The sequence below is a fragment of the Peromyscus californicus genome, unplaced genomic scaffold (genome assembly GCF_007827085.1).
Source record: "Peromyscus californicus insignis strain IS unplaced genomic scaffold, ASM782708v3 Scaffold_5__1_contigs__length_169319896, whole genome shotgun sequence".
NCBI classification, from domain to species: Eukaryota; Metazoa; Chordata; class Mammalia; order Rodentia; family Cricetidae; genus Peromyscus; species Peromyscus californicus.
In genome coordinates, this window is record NW_026294573.1 from 72,899,172 (window position 1) to 72,923,120 (window position 23,949).

At 37.1% G+C, this 23,949-nt stretch overlaps 1 protein-coding gene across 42 annotated transcripts in view; it reads left to right on the plus strand.

The window, feature by feature from the left end:
• Positions 1 to 23,949, plus strand: part of Ptprd (protein tyrosine phosphatase receptor type D) — a 2,293,154-nt gene that overhangs the window by 189,911 nt on the left and 2,079,294 nt on the right. The window lies entirely within an intron of this gene.

The following is a 23,949-nucleotide window of genomic DNA, read 5'->3' on the forward strand; positions in this document are numbered from 1 at the left end:
TCTCCAACAAGGTGGAGAACAAGGACCAAAACTGTACTTCCCCACATATACATGCATATCATACACACACATCACACATAAAAAATATGTCCTTAAATGAATATTGGCTATCAAAAGTACATGACTTAATTATGTACTCAACTGTCTAAAATTGTGCTGAAGACAGATCAAGGTTATTGGCTAAATTAAGTATACTCTAAAGAATCTTGTCTATATGCATTGTTGACTTGCATCACGAATCTTTTTTTTTATATAATTTCATCTGGAACTCATTTATCTATAAATGTGTGACTATATGTGATGCTCACAGATTATTTATAGTTTTCTTCTTTTGCAGGGAGGGTAGCATGTTGGTAATTGAACTCAGGGCCTTGCACATGCTAGGCCAAAACTTTCACACTCTCTCTATCCGTATCACTGAAGATACTTTTCTGTATGTTCCTCTGGTTATCTTAACATGTAATAATTCTCACCTTAGTCACCCAGATGACACTGTAGCTACTGCACTTATCTGTGATCCTCCTGTACCATGATCACTAAGAAAGCAAGGATCAGTATATTAAATGAAATTCATTTCTCAACTATTTGAATATTCAAACACAACAAAGTCACTGGTAAATTGCTCCCATCCAAACCTTTGCTTTGGAGCCATATTTGGTGATAATATTGCCAACTTCAGTATGGTTTCCTAAGCCCCTCTTGTTTCCTAAGCCCACTCTCATGGACAGCAGACACCAGAAAGTCAGAATCAAAATCTTCTTTTTAAGAAAATTTTTACTATTTCAGTACATTTCATTAAAATGGAGTTGAAAGACAATTTTATTATATTAAATTGGGGCAAGAAATTCTCTCCCTGTGAAGACAAATTTAGTCTGTTTTGTAAAAACTACAAGATTTTGGATACCACCTTCCAAACCAGTATCCATCAAAAGATATCCAGGTTGCAGGGCAGTGGTGACACACACCTTTAATCCCAGTACTTAGGAAGCAGAGCTAGGTGGATCTCTCTGAGTTTGAAGCTGGCCTTGTCTCAAAAATAACAAAACAAAACAAAAAAAGATATCCAGGTTACCAGGTTACCATCACTGCTCATATGGAAATGTGAAGATTGGTTATGGATAAAATATTACAAAGTTAATTCCATAAAAGAACTGGCAAATTTTTATTATCGAGTCTATCTTAATCCTAAGTGTTGACTGTCAACTTTCTTCTAAAGAACAATATAGATAATTAAATATTATTATTGAAAATATTTACTCTTTTACAATCAACTATGTCATAAGCTAGTGGCTGACACACTATTTCTAGTTTATTCCTTAGGGTGGGCTAGAAATAAGAACCAGTAGTGTATAGTAGTAATTGAAGCTTGTAAAGACTGAGTAACTTTCAAGGCAAACTTCCTAACAAATATTTCGTTGTTTAAAACTGTGGCCAACTGAGTCTTCAAACACACTGTTAACCAGTCACTGACAAAGTTAGGAAAATAGTTTGTGAACTGCAGTTGGCTTTGACATTGCACCAGAGAGAACCCTGGACAGCATCCTGTGTTTTCATACATACTTCATATTCATTATTTTTGGGACAGTGGTTTAATTTAAGGATATATCTTTGTTTAAATCAGATAAGCGGTGATTCTTCCCTATTTTATCATGCAGTAAAAATACTTTTTGTTCAGTTCTTTCTAAGTGTTTAATGTGATTAAGAAGCTGTAGATGATTAAAGGAGGATTTGACAATTTTTATTGTTTTCATATTGAGTGCTGTGAAGCGTAAGGCTCTTACTACGCACCAACCTCTCCTTACATTTAAATGTATACTGTAAGAATAATTACCAAATTATGGGGTGGGTATCCTGATGTATTCTTTGGCTATATATGATGGCCTGATCTTTGTGAACTACTCTGGTTGTACAAGCAAGCTACAAATGCATAGAACTAGAGATATGGAAAATATGGGCATAAAATATATACAGTTAGTTTCCTGCTACTTAGAATATTTGTGATGCACATCTTATGTAACTGGAATTGTAATTTGTTGGATTTTCACAGAAGAAAAGTTTCCATAAAAGAAGGTAAAATAGAATTCTGGCTCTCCAGTGGAATTATAAAAGACATATTTTGTTTTTAACCTAAGTGCTGTATAGTACATTACCAACAAAATTGGAGTCTAAAAGGCAGCAATAAACATTGATTGACTTCACACTTTTAGTTAGTGAACAATTTGGGCCCTGATTAGATGGACACTTCTGTCTCATGTTTTCTTTAAAGCTCATAATCAAGGATTTTCTGGGTTGCGGTGATCTGAAGTCTTACAGGGCCTGAACTATCCAATTCCAAGGTAGGCAACAAGAGTGATGAGATACTAAGAGGTGGGCTCCTATCTTCCCCGTGTGGACCACTCTAGTGTCTTCAATAAATAACAGCTGATCTCCTCAAGGTAAGTGGTAAGAAGGAGAACAAAAGCCAAAAAAGAAGCTACTCAATAAACTACCCCCACAAAGGGGAATTTCGTTCCACTCTTTGAAGTGCTGAAATTATGTGGTAATATTTGAAAACAGTGTATGTGCATAGATGTAAACTTTTAACAAAGGGCTGTCCAGTATTTTCTTTTTCTCTAGTTGGAGAAATGTCAGGAATAACATCCTCATAATTGTCAGCCTTGAGGTTTTAAATGCCCTAGGCTTGTAGGCTGGATTTTCAGACCCCAGCATCGTCTTAGTGCTAGTACCTGAGAACTACAGCCTTTTTGTTCAGAGATCTCAAAGCTACAGACATGTAGCTCTATGTACTCATATCAGAACACATTATAATCCTTCAGGCCAGAAGCCCTGTTCCTGGCAGAGAACATTAGTCCCAACCTTTGCCTGTCAGGCTTCCTGGATCTTCACAGTAACTAGTATAATTGGACCTGAGTGTTAAGTATGAGCTTTTTAACTTGTAACACTGTGAACCTCTGTCTGTAACCATTGCTCAGTGTCTTGGTTCTTCATAGTATTTTTTGTTTCTTTGGTCTTAAACTCCATTGCTTCTCACCATTCTTTTTCATTCTCTCAATTGTACTATCCACCATTTCTTTTCTGAGCCAGGCTCTAGATTTCTTTATCACCCTTGTACTTGTGTAGAAACCAAAAGTTTACAGATCCAAGCATCTTGTAACCTAGCCCAGCCTCCAAGCCACTTTTCTTTGTCTTTGTATGTGTTACTCTCAGGGACCTGAGTATGGAAGCTAAGGTTTCCTTTTTTTTCTTAGTATGACCAGCTCAACCTATTCTATGTGAAATAAAGACCATGAGACAGAGATCAATAATCTTTCTGAAGCCTTTATGAGGAATAATGTAACACTAGGAAGGAATATATAGGTGAAGCTTCCAGGACCAACAGATCAAGGCTGAGGAAAGCTGGTTTATATGGCAGGAAAGGGAGTGTAGTAAGCTTGTACCGGTTGTAGCCTCCTATGTATTCAGTTTCTCATTCCATTTCAGCACTACTCACAGACATGAAGAAATCACAAAGCTTGCTTTATATCAGTTATGCCTTTTGCTAGTCACTAGAGAGAGCTGAGTGGGAAAAGACATCAAAAGCTCACCACTAAGGCTTGCCACATCTACAGTAGAGTCTTTCAAAGCTGTTCAAGATGCCACTAACTGTTCTGGCTGGAGACGGTACAGGAAGCAGTTGTTGGGGCTTCAGCATCAGTGATAGTTGAAGTGGTCCTCAGCTGAAGTCAAATTACTGCACAGTGGTAATATAATTAAAAACAGCTGGCAAATAAAGGGCACATGAAAACTTTTAGGCATCCAGGCATCACAGAAAGGTTTCTTAGCTATTAGTCAAAAGACCAATTGTCCTGCCCTACCATATTCATTAATACACATTTGCACACACACGGAAAGAAATGAAGCACACACATACTTGAACATCCTCATGACATAAAGGCTGCTTACACTAAAAATCTAGTGAATTAACATTGTTAACAGTACTGAACAAGTTTTTACCCTTTATCATGTGTCCTTAGAGAGATTTGGGTCCATCTGATCTGTTACAGTGTTCTTTGTTGTGCAATATGACTGTTATTGCATATAAATGTTGGAAATGTAGAGAACAGTATCAAAAGTAAGAAACTAAGAGGACTAAACTTGATTCTTTATTTTCATTATATTTATGATATGTAACTTTGAGTAATGGGGTGATATGATAAATTCATTCTGTTTGATAATTATTATAGTATGACCTTGATTTAAAGAATGAATTAAATGGAGAAACTACATAATGGTACCTCATCAATACTTGCCTAAAGGGCTACTATGCTTTATAAATTGTATAAATGTGTTAATTAATACAGAACATTTATCAACATGAACCTGGTTGCTTTTCTAAGGGTTATTTGACAGAAATATATATATATATATATATATATATATATATATATATATATATATATATTCTCTCCTTCTAATGTAAATTCATAGTTTACAGATTATTTTAAGCAGGGTTTGGAAAATTTATGACTGAGACTACAGAGTTGGTATTTTAGTTAATGTAGCAAACAGACAGCTTATGCTGCATATTAGTATCAATGCCTTCAATCCATTACTAGCATGGTGTTGGTACAACACAGGCACCAGGAAGATATGGACCATCAATGGCAATTTGTTAGTCCTTGATCTATGTTCTTGTGTTTAATTTAGTTTAATATTAATGTTTAGCATCAAGCTGTTGAGCAACTTTATAGTCAGAACACACTGTGACTGCTAATATGAATGAACCTCATACTAATATGTTTTGTGCACGGAAATTTTCCAGCATCTTGTGATCATTTGATATTATCTCTGACATTCCCAAAATGGTCTACCATCTATGAACTCAGAAGGGAGCTCTAAATCAATAAAATAATATATAACCTACCCAAGTGTTTATAATAATGTAAGTAATATGTAACCTACCCAAGGCTAATGATTACATGCCAGTAATTAGGGAAGAAACAAAAAAAAAACACTAATACTCAAATAAAATATGTAGCCATTTTTCTTCCCCTGGCATATATTGTGTAAAAGGGAACAAAATCAAGATGTTATCAGACCAAAGAGTCAAGATGAACTGCTAAGGATAATGGCACTTTTAGACATGGAGGATGAACTACCATCAGCTGAAAATCCAGCTGTCCAGCTTCCCTTTGGTTTCTAGTGAATGGATGTGTAGAGTCACTGATGGTCACTAAGATGCCATTACATATCATGTGAAGTGAATTCCTCTAAGATGCTTTCATCAGGAATCATCAGCTCTTTGCTCCTAGGTGAGCATAGTGAAAGGCGTTATATGACATGTTGACTCAAAGGTCATGGGATAAACTTCTAAGGAATGAGCAGAGAATGTGATAATCAGTATCCAGCCCACAAGCTCGATGCTGAGATACTTAACACTACCAAATTATTTCAGGGATCCTAGCTGCTTTGAGGAAGGAGTAAAAAAAAAAAAAAGGCAGAAGAAACACACATTAAAGCCACCAACACAGGCAAGTCACTGCCTGTTTGTAAATTGTAAGTAATTTTGTGACAAGGGCTATAGAACTTGGAAAGAGCAAAACAACTGAAGCACTTATGTCAGCTACATCTATATATTTTAGTGAATATCTATTTAAAAACCACTTAATTTAAATATCCAAGGGTTGTCCTTAATCAGAGATTATTTTAACACAATTGATTTTACTTCACTAAAGATCATCACCAGACTAGAATGCTCTTTTGTACTTGTCTAACTACATATATTTCTATCTGTGTGTATTTGAGGAACACATGCATACAACATTAGATCTTACTTGTGGAATATCAGATAAAACAATCCTTTAAGGAACAGTCTCCATGTAAAAGTCTTACTCTGAGTTGATAATTGATGTCGATTTATATTTTGTTAAACTTAACGAAATTATTTGTAAAATGCAGCTTTTTACATTTTTTAAATGTTATTAATTAAAACAGAATTATGCCATTTACCCTTTCCTGTCCTCCCCTGAGTTCCTCCTAGTTACCCTCCTTTCAACTCCTCCCACAGTTCCTCTACTTTCATGTTAATAGCCTCTTTTTTTAAATAATTGTATTTACATACGTACATAGATAGGACATATGTGTTTGTGTGTATGTATTTGTTCGTACAAATATATGCAAATACCACCTGCTGACCCTGTTTTGCTGTTGTTGAGTGTATGGTTTCAAGGCTGACTGCTCAGCACTTGATAACTAATACTGGGACTAATCTTGGGAAAGGCTAATTCTCCTTCTCCCAGCAGTCATTAGATTCATTGCCTGTTTTTTTGTTTTGTTTTGTTTGTTTGTTTTTGTTTCTTCCTAGGCTAGGAGCCTGGGAGTTTTCCATGCTGCCATTGATATGACATTGTTCTGGTCTTGTTTATGTAGGCACTTCTGGTATTCAGGTGCTCTCTCTCTCTCTCTCTCTCTCTCTCTCTCTCTCTCTCTCTCTCTGTCTCTCTGTCTCTCTGTCTCTCTCTGTCTCTCTGTCTCTCTCTCTCTCTCTCTCTCTCTCTCTCTCTCTCTCTCTCTCTCTCTCTCTCTCTCTCTCAATCTCTCTCTCACTCTCTCCCCCTCCCTTTGATGTTCCCTGAGGCACAAAGGCAAGACTGTAATGTGGTAGTCAGTGATCTGTTGATTTCTTCAGTGTGTCCAGTTGCTGTTTTCTTTGGTGATACTAATATTATTCACTGAGACTATTCAAAACCATATAATCAAGGAATGATAAAAAAAAAAATAACTTGCCGGGCGGTGGTGGCGCACGCCTTTAATCCCAGCACTCGGGAGGCAGAGCCAGGCGGATCTCTGTGAGTTCGAGGCCAGCCTGGTCTCCAAAGCGAGTTCCAGGAAAAGGCGCAAAGCTACACAGAGAAACCCTGTCTCGAAAAACAAAAAAAAAAAACAAAAAAAAAAACAAAAAAAAAATAACTTATACAAGCTGCCTTTATTTCCTTTACTTAATCAGTAAATTCATTAACTTTACAGACTTTGCCATGGTGACTTTGTTTCTATCCTTGTCTTGTCATTCTGAATGCAATATTATTTATCTGTTTTTATTTCCTCTCTTCCAAGTTATGAAAGTTTACCTTTGTGGTTAAATAGATTTTGAGAAAGAGTGAAACTCCCCACTGTCATTTAGATAAGTGACTGATCATCTAATGGTTCCCAGAGGAGAGGAGATGACACTGGGTTAGTCAACAGTGGGTTTTGACATTGCTATCAGGATTCACATGTGACATGCAGGGTGAGATCAACATGCACTTGACTATGAAAATCCTTTCATTGACCTGTCAACCCTCCTTCAGACGGTAAGGGAAAAAATCAAGTTTTAGTTTACTTCAGTCAGGTACAGGGTCCCCTTACGCTTCGATTGAAAACCAACTAGTGTCTCTGTCAGGACTAGGGATTTGAACTTGACATGAAAAATATAGCTGTTTCCTTATACAGATGTGGATGACTATTGTTTTGAAGATGTTTCATAGAAATATTTTATTAGCCTAGTTTGATATTCCAAATGACAAAAGGCTATAATACCATACAACTTTGAGACTTCTATGCTCCTTAAGCACTACTTAGTATTTTTCCTCATTGTTGACTGTTGACATAAGGATGGTCTAAATTTAGAACTGCACTTAGCCTAAAGCATCACTTCAGGACTATCACCATGCCAACTGTTAAATTAGCATAATTTCTGAGCAAATACATAATTTTGAAACAGTATAGACTGAGATCTAAAATAATCAAAATTAAGAATGCATCTAATAATTCTTAATTATATCTTTGCCAGAGTTTTACACTACATAAAAATATGTATGAAAATTTGAACATTCTCTCAAAAAGTCTAAAGAGTCACTTAAGCATGTATTTGGCATTTACACTAATAGGCTAAGAAATGGGATCTAAAATAAGACTTGACAGAAATGTGTAACTACGCTCTTCTTTGAAACCCTGGCTGGTAACTTCATTTTCTTTTTTGTTTTTTCTTGATTTTCCTCCCCTCTCCTCCCTTCCCCTCCCCTCCCCTCTCTTCCTTTCCCCTCCCCACCTATTTCTCCTTTTATCTTTTGTTGATTTATGCTTTAAAAGGTGATTTAATTTTAATAGTAGTTTGTTTCCTAGCAAAACAGCACCATAAGTATAGAGATTTCATCTACAACCTGCCCCATCATACACGGCCCCCTGCTGTCAATGAACCTCACCACAGAGATTCACTTGTTTATTATTGATAAGGCTACATTAATACATTATGTACATCATGGGTCACTTTGGGCATTGTGCCAAAAACCATTCTGGGGCTTTAGATCCATATATAATGGTATGTGTCTGTATTTCATAGTCATATAGAGTATTTTCACCACCCTAAATTCTGCTATGGTCCTGCTTATTTATCCTCTTCTCTCTCCAACATCTTTTCCTATCTCCAGAGTTTTCCTTTCCAAAACACTATATACATGAAATCACAGTTTGGATGCTTTTCAAATTAGGCTTTACTAAAAGTGTTAACTCATGTTCCCTGTCTTTTTGTGGCTTTGTGACTCACCTTTTTGATGTGGAGCAGTTGAATTAGTGTTTTCTACTATGTTTTGATGATGTGAAGCTTTTATACATCCTTGTGCAGGATTTTCTTAAGTAAATACTAAATATCATACTTATTGGATAATATGGGCAGTGTGGGGTTAGTTTTCAGGAATTTCAAAACTCTTACCAGTTTATACTCCCATAGGTAATAAAGAAAGTTTGGGCTTATCTACAGCTACAGCCTGGCCAATATATGCTGGTGTCAGGGTTCTGCCTTGGTGACTCTAATATGTGTGAGTTTTGCCCACTTAAAAACAATTCCGAGGCCGGGCGGTGGTGGCGCACGCCTTTAATCCCAGCACTTGGGAGGCAGAGCCAGGCGGATCTCTGTGAGTTCGAGGCCAGCCTGGTCTACAGAGTGAGTTCCAGGAAAGGCGCAACACTACACAGAGAAACCCTGTCTCGAAAAACTAAAAAAAAAAAAAAAAAAAAACCAATTCCGAACTTTATAGTTTTACATAATTTAGATTAACTAAATTTCTAAATTAATCAACTTAAATTATAACTTGATATTTCAACTGTTATGTAAATATATGCTTATCCTTTAGCAGCTTAGTCTCCCTGTGTATTTTTTTTCTGAAAATGCACATATCCACACATAATAAGTAATATGAAAATAAAAGCTGGTACAAACAGCAAAAGAATGTACCGTCCTCTGTTGATTTCCTTGTTTTTATAACCATCTCCCCTTTTTGAACATGTCAGTGTATGTTTGTTTCTCTGACTGTGAAAATGCACATTTATGTATTAATGTGAAGGGCTTAAACTACAGTTTGCTTTTTCGAGATATTTTCCTTAGTAGTTTCTGAGGTCTGGTTACTTAATTTACTGTGTGGAAGTGGGACATAAGTATTGTGGGATAAGCATGCCTGTGTGGGGGTAAAGTAAATACTGGCATCCTGCTCCTCAAACCCTAGGCAATGAAACCATGCATGGGTTTCAAAGAAAAGAAGCACATATTAGTACTTGAAAGGAGTAAATTGTGTTATTCTGACAAGAATTTATATATATATATATATATATATATATATATATATATATATATAATTCCTTTAATTTGTATCAAGAAACTAAATAAAAATAAATGAAGTACCTTGTAAGCTCTATATTCTCATCTCATTTAATTGAAAGTGAGTTTCCTATGGTCTCAAAGAGAGTCACATTATGTGGAAAACACTTCTTTTCTTTGAAACCCATGCATGGTTTCATTGCCTTGGGTAGACAAATATGTGTGTGTGTGTGTGTGTGTGTGTGTGTGTGCATGTAATTGTCAACCCAGACTCGTGTGTGAGAGAAAAAGTGTGATTCTTTTCTGAATCTGGCTTGATCATAACCTTATCAAATCTGCCATGATTTCATTCTTCTTTACAGTGGAATAAACCTCCACTGAGTGCCAATACCAGATGTTCTTGTTCTACTCATCAATCATTAGATCTAGGTTTTACATCTCTGCTGTTGTCAATAGTGCAGCAATAAACTTGAGTATCTTAGGAATATTAGATTCCTTTGTATAACTTTTTTCCAACCTAGAGTGATTATATGCGTCTCTGGCTCAAATTTGAACATTTTAACAATCCCATTTTTGTGCTGAATATAGTATAGTATACTATATTCTTTCTAGGTCTACATTTATGGGAAATGATTAATTTTGTCTTATTTGTTTTAGAATATATTTTATTTATTCTTTAAGAATTTCATATGTGTATGTAATATATTTTGGATCAATCCTCTCATGCTTACCCTACTTCACCCTCCCAACTGCAAATTTTTTTAAAAAAAATTACATATGGAACAAATAAGATACAAAGTATTAGTCTTAGAATTAAATATATTAGGGTAAAATTTGAATCAAACTTTAGAGAAATTAAGGTAGGTCTGTGTTATATATGCCCATCTGTCAGTAAGACACATGTAATTTTTATTCTGCTAATTAAACTGAGTATCACATTAAAGGTATACAGGAGGTAAAGGAAGAGAGGCAGGATTTCTTGCTCTTAATTTATCTAAAACCAATGTTTCTCAGTCTCTTTTCTGTTCATAATTCATTCAAGAGATGTTTGTATTTACTTGCCCAATTAACAATATTTTAATACCATATTATTATATCTAAGATATGCTGTATATCTCTGTATACGATGAACTCATCAAAAAACAGAGTGGAGTGGTCAATGTGCATGAACAAGAGAAGAGAGGATGGATGTGAAGTAGGGTGACAAATTGATTATTATATTGAATTAAACTGTGGTTTTTCATTTAATACCTAAATTAAATCTCTGGATTAAAGGAAACAGGAAACAATTTTTTCCTTAGGTTTTGAGCTGACTAGAAATTGCATTAAGCAGAAATGAGTCAGTAGACTTTGGATGATTCTGCATGTATATAAATTAAAGACAGGAGTTAGGTGAAGGAGGGTCTTTAATGAAGTAAATATGAACTAATTAGCAATTACCTATTTAATAAGATTTTAGAAGAATGTTCAGAATAAATGAATATTCATATATAGATATATGTAAACAGAAGAAGATGGATTTTCAATTATTGCATTAATCATAAGCTTCTAAGAAACACACACATAAGCATTTTCGTAGTTGAGTGATAAACATGATACCAGCACACGCATTTCTTGTGCAGTCTTCTAAGATGCAAATGTCCCTGTTAGTAACCAGGGAACAATGAATGTATAACAAGTCATACAGATATTCACTGGTATGTCTGTGGTGCGAATATAAGACAGTTCTTGTAGATATTTTTAGTTTATCTTTGCTGCATCTATAAATATATAACAAACTGTAAATTTCTATTAAAAAGATGAATATTTTCTGGACCATAGTTGCTTTATCATGGTGTTCAGTTTATTTACTTCCAAGCTATATTCCAGATAATTCTATGCCTGGTTCTAGTTTCTCCTAACACATAACTAGGTGAGGGAGCTGGGAGGATCAGAGATTGAAATATATGTATCAGAACTTGATTTCCAGGGCTTCAAGTGTTGGGGATTTCCCTGTAGCATTAGCTATGTAATTTAGTTCTCAGCTCCCTTCAATCTATGCCTGCCTCCCCACTGGGCCAATTTATACTGCAGTGTAAAGTAATGAACAGTTACAGTGTCCCTGGGGAAAATCAGCAGGTTTTACTCAGTATTGCATTACAGACAATTGTTATGTATACTCGCCTATTAGTCAGGTTGAGCAGACATAAATGAAATCCACAGTTATTTCCCAAATCTCATTAAGACATCACTTTTCCCTTATTTCCACCAAATCTCTTACTAGGTGGATAAGAGGTAGTTGGATAGATTGATTGCGATTTCAGTGTCTCTGTAATTCTTTTCCCAGAATCTGGCAAAGAGATTAATAGAATTAGAGCTACTTTTGAGAGAATTGGCAGCAGAATAGTACTTGGGGGGTGAGGGGAAAGAATGATTAATAATTCAGGTAATTAGATCCTAAATAATCAACATGTTTTATAGCCCTGCCCAACAGTTTGATTGCAGAAGACCAATAGCTCTTGAAGGATTGCATGGCATATTGCCTAGCCTGATCATTCAGTTTTTCCTGGCATTTTCTGCCTCACAGTGCAGTTCCTCTGTGATCCAAAATTTACAAGGAATTTAAGTTGTAGATTCCCCTGGTTAATTCATTATTGGTTTTAGTTGAAGTTTTTTTTTTTTTAATTGTCTGAAAATTTCATAGACGCATATAATACGTTTGCTTAAACCCATCTTACACTTCCCCCTTTCCAACTCCTCTCACCATTTTACATCCTGGTTTTATATATTCTTTTAAACCCACTGAGACCACTTTGTGCTACTAGTAAGCTCATGGGAGGAGGATTGTCCACTGAAAAATAAGTAGCCTAGCAGGAGTTATAATCTTGAAGAAAATGTACTCTTTCTGCCCTAACCATTAATTGTGAATATTCTCATATAGGGGGTAAGCCCCCCCCCCATGCTGTGAACTTTGGGGCTTGATCTTCTATAAATCTTCATTCAATCAAGGCCTCTGTGAGTTTATATGTGCAATGGGCCATTCATATTCATGAAACAGTGTTTTGCAACAGTCTTCCATACATCTGGCTCTTACAATCTTCCCAACACCACTTCAATGAAAGATGTGCCTTGGGAGGAAGAACTATGCTATAGATGCCTCATTTATACTATACTGACCACTCCACAGTCTCTTATTTTCTATACATTGACCATTTGTGAGCTTCTGCATTAGTTAGCGTCTACTGAAACAGATGCTTCTCTGTTAAAGACTGTGAGATGCACTCAACTATGGTTAAGTTTTTAAAGGCAATTTTAATCTATGTTTACTAGAGTAATAGAGGAATAGTAACAAATAATACAGTTTCCTATAGAGCCTATGATCTATTCCCACACCAGTTATTGTCAGAGTTAACAGTTTTTGGCAACAGTTCCTTCTTGTGGGGTGGGCTTTAAATATAAGCTGAAAGTGATTGGTTACTCCCCTAACACACATGCATTACTAGAAATATCTTGGGAGGCCTATTGTAAATATGCTCATAAGTTTCAAAGCTGGTTAAACCTTTTGATTACTTTTCCCAACAACTAGCGTGCATAGCACCTTCCAGCACTGAGAAAGGATAAAGCTTTCAAATCATCACCAGATTTATTTCCGCATGTCCTATGACCCAAGTATATGATCTCCTTAGCAACTCAGTCTTACCATCAAGTTCTGAAAAAGCAAAGAACAATGGCATTAGCATAGTATATTATGGAGGTCTTTAGGACACATATGATCAAAAACTCAAAAAAAGAAATAATTCATATTTGGCACTTGGCTATTTTTATTTATTTATTTGATAGTCTATGGCCTTTAGGTAAAGCATTAACATACTGTATACCATAATTCTATTTAAACTTTTTAGTATAATAAATGTATATATTTTCTTAATATTTATTTTTCTAAGTGCTTTGTATATTTTAGACACCAAAACTTTGTCAGATATATAATTGATGAATATTCATTTTCTACCAATCTGTAATTGCTTCTTTATTTTATTGGTGGTGTCTTTAAGTGTGCAGAAGCTTTTTAGGTTTATGTGGTACTACTCATAAATTATCCGTCCATCTCAATTCCTGTGCAACCAGAACCATATTTTGAAAGTCCTTACGTATAAGTGCACTCTCTGCTTTTTCTTATAGCAGCTTCAGGATATGAAGTCTTAAGTTCAGATACTTGATACTTTGGGGGTTCGATTTTGATCCAAGAGAGATAAGGTTCTAGACTCATTCCTCTACATTTACCTCCCCGGTTGTCCAGTACCACTTGCTGAAGAAATTGCTTTTTTGCAATGTATAGTTTATCATCATTAAAAAAAATGTAGGGTTTCCCTGACCAGATTGTTCACTATGCCTAATTCTATGATTCCCATTCCCTTCTTTAAGAAGACTCCTGTAATTGACCTTTCATATATCTGTTAGATGGTTAATGGGCATTGACCCCCGTTAGGTCCTATCTGAAAACTGGTCTTTGTCATTGGGTAGTTTATTGGTAGGTCTTACAATATACCTGATCTCTTGGTTAAAGAGGAACATTAAGATAAGCCTGTCAATCTCCTGAGGGAAATGACAGAACAAATATTGGTGGAGTGTACTTCACACTGGCCTTCCCAAAACAAAACACCTTCACTTGAAATCCTCGTTAGAAATATCCTCCCAAAAGACTGACCAATCTTAATATTAGCTCCAGGAAACAACAGCCAGTCTAATAACACTACATACACAATGCACTCATAGACCCATCACCTGGTGATGCTTAAAGAACCTATCGTCTGTATCATGTACAACACTAATCAGAAATGAATTTTTAGAGAGAACCATAGCAAAGTATCTGGAAAGTCACCAAACTTGAGTCATGAAAACAAATTTAACACATGTTTAACACAAAAATATAATTCCTTTACAAATGAAACCAGATGAGAGAGATTATAAATTCTATAACAATTTGGGAAATATTAGTTTTCTTGTCAGTCTCCTAGACCAAATCATTACCATAGAAATAATTGTACTGGGAACAGAAACAGCATAGTCTCTGAAGGTAGTACTCATGGACTCACATTCAACCAATTATTATCCTTCATTGTCACCCTAGCCTTAGATTGTGAATAATAAAGCTCCAAGAACAATCCTATGTCTTTGAAGGAGAAGGACCCTTGTGTGTCTCAAGAATACAGTCTTGCATCACCACCACTGTTGTATAACTTTGACCTTAGCTTACAAAATTTATAACCCTCTTCTGGATCCCTCATAGCATGGAGCTCATAACATCACTGTGTCCCATCACATTCCCTATTATGTGACCACCATATACCTGCTGGGGTTAAGAATAGCATAGCAATTCACAGGATCTGTGGCATACTTCCTGCACATGGTATGGCTACGACCAGCCCAAAAGGACAATGGCCGTAGAACAAGGCAGTAAGACATTGTTTCGGGTCAAGTGACATTTGATAGAAAGCTAGAAGACAGATGAGGGAACAGTACAGATCTATATCCAATATCCTAGTTAGTGGACAGGGTTTGGTCAGAAAGCCTTCTAGTAAATGTCATTTTGTTCAAGAAACCTTCAGTTGGGCAATTTTCCATGAAAGGAAATTGAAGCAAAGAGTAACATTTCAGCATCAAGGGTGGAAGGAGAATTGATTTCATTCATTCTACACGTCTAACTTCTGAGACCTAAGAGCATCAGCTATGCTAATTGGTTTTAACTGTCTGTCAGAGTCTAGCTGCTTTGCTCAGCAGGACTTTGGTGGGATAGAGCTATTCAAAGAGAAGCAAGGGGGCACACAGGAATCAGACCCCTTACTGTAAAGGGGAGCTGGCTAAGATCAAGACTCCTACCTGGAGACAGACTGACAAAAAAGCTGTGTGTACCCCACTATTTGGAAAGCAGAGCACTCTGGTTGGATGTATTTTTGCAAATGAGACTAGAATATAATCAAGAAGGACTTATTAAACTTGGAGTGCCAGGAGACCTACACTCTTCAAAAGGGTCCCCAAACAGGTTAGTTGCTGATTTGCTTCTTGCCAAGGCAAGATCAGGAAGCACATGTTCAGATGTTGGAAGGGCACCAAGACACAATTTGTTCCTGGGAGCTGGAACAGTAGCTGGCTGCTACAACAACATTCAAATCACTTTTGTACCAGGAACTCTTACATGAACTCCACCTAGTTATGTTCCACCAAAACTGCAGCTAACTCCAACTGATACTCACTTCAGGGGCAGTCAGACCTTGGACCAACCTTGCCTGCTTTTGAAAGGAGCCATTTCTCATCTCAGATTGAGATCAGGCTTCTCACAATTATCTCCCAATGGCTACCAGGTCCAGTTGTCACTGGGGGTTGATTTGACTAGAGTCCCAGTGAAGACAGTGTGTTGGTACTGTTCCTTCCAATTTGTCTTAATTAGAATTTCTAATGCTGTGATAAACCACCACGATTAAAAGTAAATTGGGGAAGAAAGGGTTTACTTCATCTTATATGTCCAGGTGACCGTCTACTACAAAAGGAAGTCAGCATAGGAACCCAGGGCAGGAACCAGGAGGCAATAACTGAGGAGACCAAGAAGGAACACTGTTCATCATCAATTGCTTAGTCTACTTTCTTATACCTGAGACCCACCTGCCCAGAAGTAACACCAACCACGGTGAGCTGAGTGCTCTCAAATAAACTGTTAATCAAAGCAATGTACACTGACTTTCCTATAGGCCACTTTTTTTTAAATCTTATTCACTTTTTAATTGAAAAAATATGCATTTGTACAATATTTTCTGATCATGATTTCCTCTCTCCCAAATCCTCCCAGATCATTCCCACCTTCTAACCCCCTTAACTCCATGCCCTTTGATTTTCTCTCTCTCTTAGGAAATCAAACAAAAAGGCAAACAACAACAAAAACAAACCATAATAAAACAGAACAAAACAATATATAAAAAAACACACACAAGCATGCACACAATGAAAACACAAAATCAGAACCACAATAAACAAGCTAAAGACCAATAATGCAAAACAATGCCAAACAAAACCATATGAAACAAGTCTACAAAAATATCATTAAGTTCATTTCATGTTGGAAATCTACTGCTGGGTATGGGGCCTATTTTTTCAGTGTTCTTAATATACCCAATGATACTCCATTGAAGACAATTAACTTTTCCTTTGCAAGTGGTTGTCAATTGCAGATAGCTTATTGATTAAGGATGAGGGTTAGTAAGGACTTCCCTCTCTCTGCACCAGGATTCCTATAGGCCAATCACATACATACACACACACACACACACACACACACACACACACACACACACACACACATATATATATATATATATATATATTGTTTTTTGGGAATTTCACATCATGTACCCCAATTCCACTTATCTATATTATATCCCTCCATATCTACCCTTTCCCCTGCAGCACTGCCACAAAAAGAAAAAGAAACCCCCCAAAATTAATTAAAAACAAAACAAACAAAACCACTTCACTCCTCTGTCTTTCCCATCTTTTCAACACCTCTTTATTCATCCTAGTGACATTGGGAAATGCAGTGTGTCATGCAGTATAGGCTTTTGCCCAATCAGCCCCATCCAAAATGTCCATTGCAGTGAATCACTGGTCTGGTTCAAGGCCTCTGGCTCTGGCACACCATCATCACTGGATCTTCACTGTAACTCTTCTTGGAGGATATCCTGCTTTGACCCATGTCATGGAGATCCTGAAGCTATCTTCCTGCAGGACCAGTCTTTCCATGCCCTCTAGCAGGTCATACATGTGGTAGATGTTAGGGTGGACCAATGCAAAGCCCAGGATGTTGACACGAGTGGAAGCTGAGCTGGTCACTCTGGGCCACTGGGACTGTTCTCCTCAGGTAAGGAACAGAGCCAACACTCCTAGGCCCATACCACTGGGGCCAACTCTCCTGCTGCAGTGTCCAGTGAAGAACAGGGTCAGCTATCCCAGGACCAGTGAAGGGAGGGGCCAGCTCAGCTCGTACAGTTCCTATGACCCTCTTCAGTAACATGGGCCATAGACATCAACACAGACCCCAGCTGCAGCAGGACCACAGACCTTGACACAGTCCTCAGTAGCAGCTCATCTGAGATATCACCCAATGGCAGCATGGCCCTCAAACACCAATGTGATCTCAGGTGGATGACCAGATTCTGGGCATCTGCACAGCCATCTTTGGTAACAGGAGCCATGGACATCAACTCAGACCCAGGCTATTGCAGGGCCTATACCCAGACATGACCCTTGGCAGCATCCTGGGCCCAGACAACACCATGGCCTCTTGTTGCAGTGCAGGCCACTCACATCAGCATGGCTCTGGTGGCAGCACTACCTTGAGGACATCAACATGACCACAGGTTGCAGTCTAGATTCTGGGCATCTCTAGGGCCTTTGGTGGCAACATGGACCACAGACATCAACACAGACTTCAGCTATGGTAGGACTATGGACCTAGACATGATCCTCAGCAGCAGACTGGTTCAGATGTCACCATGGCCCCAGGTGGCAGCGCAGCTCACTCAGATCAACACAGCCTAAGTGGCAGCATAACTGGTGGACACCAACATGGCCCCAGGTGGTGGCCCAGAGCCCTGACATTGGTATGACCTTCAATGGTATCAGTAGCCACAGGAAACAGCGTAGACCCTGGCTGTGTTAGGGCTGCAGACTCAGAAATGGCCCTTAACTGCAGTCCAGGCTGGTTGCCACCATGTACAGGCCAATCTCACAGTTACTTTTTCTCAATTCAGATTTCCTCTTGTCAGATGACTCTAACTTATATTAAATCAAATAAAAAGAGAAAAAGAAAAAGAATACAGGGATATACCTCCATAAAAATTTTGTCTGATATATCTTTATACTAAATGTATTCTTTCATAAAATGCAGGTAGTAGATTGTGGATAGCATCGTTAGATTAAATCGTGAGTAAATTTATAGATGAAATACACTCCATGTAGTGCAATGTTAATTACTCAAGTTTGTCTGTTTCAGAATGGGGCTAATTTCTCCTGATGCTCAGTAATCCTGAGTTCTTAAGTGTAGAAAGGAAATAAAATACCCAATATTTAATAAAAACTTTGACTACAGAAGATACTAATTTTCATATATGAAACCAGCTTATCATAGAATTAACTTAAGTTTGTATGGCTAGTAACTGAATTTGTAGTGAATATAGAATTTACTACGAATTACTATTACTATCTGCTGTGGGATGGTCTGTATGTCAAATGTGTTGCTGATTGGTCAATGAATAAATCACTGATTGGTCAGTGGCCAGGCAGGAAGTATAGGTGGGACTAACAGAGAGGAGAATTGAGAGAACAGGAAGCTGGGTGAGAGAGACACTGCCAGCTGCCATGATGACAAGCCGCATGTGAAGATGCCGGTAAGCCACGAGCCATGTGGCAAGGTATAGATTAATGGAAATGGATTAATTTAAGCTGTAAGAACAGTTAGCAAGAAGCCTGCCACGGCCATACAGTTTGAAACCAATATAAGTCTCTGTGTTTACTTGGTCGGGTCTGAGCGGCTGTGGGACTGGCAGGTGAGAGAGATTTGTCCTGACTGTGGGCCAGGCAGGAAAACTCTAGCAACAACTATCTCCTAGAAAATATACTCAGCATTGAGCTACAATGATAGCCAATTAACTATAGCTCCACATCTCAGTGAAGTAACTTTTCTGGAGAGGAACAGATAATAAAAAACACAGAGCTAAAAAGTGCAAATACATTAGTGAAAAAGACTATTTAACAGTGGGAGCTTGGTGGAAGGAGAAGAGGCAGAGCAATATTGAAGGAAGTCTTCCCCATCATGTTAGATCCCAACAGTATTCTGGAAAGTGCTCTTGATCAAGGTTTAAACAAGTATATGGCTTGTCCAGTGGTGGAACATGTCTGAGAAGTAGCTAAGAGTGAGATAATAGTAAAGATTTTGGATCCTGGCCTAGAGGTTATGGGAAGCTATCTTTGCATGGGAGAGTTCTATGATCTGATTTGTATTGGAAAAGACCATGGTATCTGCTGAGTAGTGATAACACACAGAGGATCGGAAACTTACTAGAAGCAGAAATCCATGTAGTCAATAATGTTGAATCAGATGAGTATTGTATCTAGGAAACTTTGAGAAGTGACCATGTTCAGAGCACACTTTAAAGAGACTGCTCACAGGGCTTTACTGTTAGGCAAGTATAACTATCTTCTCTGTAAAGAAAGGCAGTGAGTGGGCTGTTGCAGATAAAGAAAGATGGGTATTCAAGGCTACTCCCTAACAACACACTCTCAAATTTAGGGCGTGATGTCCTAAGGAGCACAAGCCATGTGATAGAAGATCAGGATCACTCAGACCACTGTATGATTATGATGGCTCAAGACAAAACACAAACAAGTCAACAGTACCTTAAGTCCTTTCTAACAACCATTTACTAGAAGGCCACACATTAACCAAGGAGACCATTGTTTTGTAGCAGTTCCTAGGATTATTGAAACGTTCCATCCTGCATGGAAGCTCCTTAACGCAGGAAGTAAACAACTGAAAATACCTTCCGGATGTCCCTAAAACTGACCAAATTCTCTAGGGTTCTTGCTCCCCAAGGGTGTATAAACAGTAAAGATTGCTGCGAGTCAAACTCAGAGAAGCAAAGCTGCCCAGATAAGCAGAGTTTCCTGTGACAGCCTCATAGAGGCAGAGACTCGACGCAGTGCCTGTAAGAGAATCAGACCCACTGAGCTACCAGGTGAGGACCTTCTCCAATCTGTTGAGCTGCCTGAGGCTACACAGTGTGCTCCAGGTCTCCAGCTCTCAAGAGCTGTCATCTGTGCTAGGAAGGGCTTTGAGTTATACCGGTGTCTTTGCAAATTCTGCTCCTTTAAGTAACCCCTCACACATATTCCTATAAGAAAGTCCAGGAATATTTATTGGTTCACAAAATTGGACTTTAGTGGTGTCAGTATTTTGGTCTGTCATGGGCTTCCTTTCTGGAGTAAGTAGACATGTGTTTGTTGAGTCTCTGTAGGAAACATCTGTCATACAAGAACTATTTTCCTCCATTGAAGCCTATAAACCAAACTTGATCAACTTTGCTAGGTTCTGGCCAGGGGCAAGGACTGGTTTTGACCATGGAGTAATAATTTATAAAATATTGGAGAATTTGTTTCTCTGCTCCTAAGACAGAAAACAACAATAACAACCATAGAACAATAGTAATGTCAATGTTAAATGTCTTAAAACATAAAACACTTAATTTAGTCCTAAGTTTAGAACTGGTGACATGCATCATGTGAATAAATCAGATGCAAAGGAGTCTGTGAAACAGCCTGCTCTGGAGAAATTGCTGTGTTTTCATAAATATTCACTTTAAGAAATGCCCTTTCTTGCAATTATTTTCCCACCTTAAAGACATAATTCTGTTCCGTCTCAGAGATTATGGCCTAAAGGCAAAAATCAAGTCATTATCAGTCTTCCAAGAAGTTCTCTTTAGCTTGAGTGTCAAATACCCACCACTCTTTGGGATTATCTTTGTTTTCAGATACTATGTGAGCATTGGTATTAACATGTTTATTATTATACCAAACTCAGTGGCAAAGATACGTCTTCTTCTACTCATTTTCTTTCAGTGATATTTTTCAGTTACTTCAACCCAATGTGTGGCAATCAAACCTTCATGGGTTAATTTCTAGAATCGGAGAAATGAGGGTGCCTAGAGAACCTAACTTGGATTTCAGATGTATCTGTATATGGTGCAATGAGCATGCATGGATGGAAGGGATAGGGTAAAAATCAAGGAACCAACAGTGTATAAGACTACAGACTAATACCCTGAGTGAGAACCTTAGAAACATTATAAACATTTATAAAATTATTTGTTTTTAATCAAATGATATGTATAAAATTACATTGAATTTTAGCTATGTTGTATATAATGTCCCCAACACATAGAATTATATTTTAGTTCATATTTTCTTTGGAGTTATTCATACAAAATATCATTATAATTTTCAGCTTACAAAGTATTCTTAAGTAAAAAAAGAGAAAATTAAATTTATTAAAAATTGGTTGTACAATAACTTTAAAACTGATAGATCCTTGTAATTTATACCAAAGGCTGTAGACCAAAAGCCCTTTCAGCAATAGTGAATTCCATCTGTCTCCTTCTTCAAAAATATTTTTCAACACTAGACATGTTAAAATAAACCAGGGAAAGTCCTGTTGGAAAAACTACAAACAACTAAGGAATTCAGCAAACAGGGGAAATAATTTTCCCCTGGGAAGTGCACACCAATTGGTTATCCAATACTAAATGGCCACTGATGAAAACATACATAAAAGTAACTGTATAGAGACAGAGCAGGGTATATTTTTCTTTTTAGAAATATAGATATACTAATAATTACATATTATAATTATATGTTATATTACTATATATTACTATGAATATAGTATACTTAATAGTTAATATATTTAAACAATTGAGCAAAAAGGGTGCCATGAATTTGAAAGAGAACAAGGAGGTATATATGACAGAGCTTGAAAGGAGGCAAGAGAAAGGGGGAAATGGTATAATTATCTCTTAATTTCAAATAATAAAAGAAATAAATTTAAAAATTTCCTTCAAGTCAAATGAAATTAAAACAAAATAATAAATTACACAGGGGATTTGAAAACCTCCCTTGAATATGATTAAGGTTTTGCGTGGAATTTTACAATGATAAGGATGTAAAGGAGGATGCAGGTCATTTTGGGTGTGCCTCAAACAGTCCAGGGTGTGCCTCCAAAGCAAGGTTTACCACCATGGTCTGTAATTTTGATTGTAAGTCTTTAAACCATTTGGATGTTGATTTTTTATTTTTACTGCAGAAATAATTACTATGCTGTGATGTATATGCAATAATGCCCTTTGCCATTTGTGAACACAGTGCATTTATTTATAGAAGAATTGCCTGTGTGAGGAAATGGAACTTACGAAGGCCATATCAACCGCTGTGTGCGAATGAGCCAGTGCAAATGAGTAGTTTCAGTAGACAACAAGTGAATCAAAATGCGTGTTGTTTTTGTAATAGCTTGTAATGTTACATTTAAATAGCATTTCGATAAGAGATCATGTAATATCTCAAATACCAGATCTATTACTAGGCTGTAATTCTCATACTGGGAGAACCACATATCAATAATATTTTAAGGAAGTCATGGTTATTTGTAAGTCATTCATTGTGATAATACAAGGTAATATGTGAAAACAACCTGATTATATGGTTATAAGTCTGTTTAACAGGGTTTGCAGCCTGTGTGTAGATAGAACAGATGCTGGAGCAAGCCCTCGACTAATTTTACATAACAGAAGCAATTTTACACAGTTATTTGAAACTCTTTGGCCATGTTCCATTTTGTTGACATAAACATATGGGATAAAAATTACATGAACTGATTACTCCACTGGGATCACTTATAATAACAATTAAATTGGAGTTACATTTTCCAGGTTATAGCTACCAGCTATTCTGCAATCTTATTTGCTATTTAAAAGCTCTTCCAGTTGGATAATACATATCAATAGTTATTGTAAGTGTTAACATTAACAGAGTACTTACTAAATTCTAGGTTTGCTACTACATATTCCAAAAGGCTAACTTCCCTTCATTCTCAGTTAGCCAGCAGCAAACACATTTAGCAAGGTCGAGTAACCTGGCCAAGGTCACACTGACCAAAGGCAAGACTGAGACCCTGCTGACTAGGGTGGAAAGGAAGTTTCTAAGGACAAAGCCGCTGTTTCTCTTTCTCATCTTCACCACACTTTTCAAGCAAATTCAATACAAGACTTTTCTTCCTAACTATAATTATAAATTACTTCAAAATGCATGTGTTTATTAGTGTCTGTAATTAGCACCATCATTTAGGCACCATCAGCTTTTTTTTTTTTTTTGCTAATTATCCATTTAGAGATTCAGTCTGCAAGTATTCATTAAGCATCTACTACAGTCAAGCCTCTGCTTGAGTCTACATATTTTGCCATTCCTCCTGCCAAGAAATGCAGACGTGCATTCCTTAGTCAGGAAGCTTGTTTCTTTGCAATCATTTTAGCTCAGGATGCACTTCCTTCCCCCCTCAGAAGAGAATAATTATACTGGAGTCCAGATTCTATATATAGCTAACAACTAAGAGCATTTGGATCACACTTTTCTCTGTTTCTATTTTCCCTGTCCTTTCCCTGCCACATTATAGTATCTATAACATAACAGTATAGTTTATATTCACTCCAATTCCCTCTTAATCCATGAAAGCTTTGAGAAAATAAATAGTACCCATCATGTTTTCATTGTAT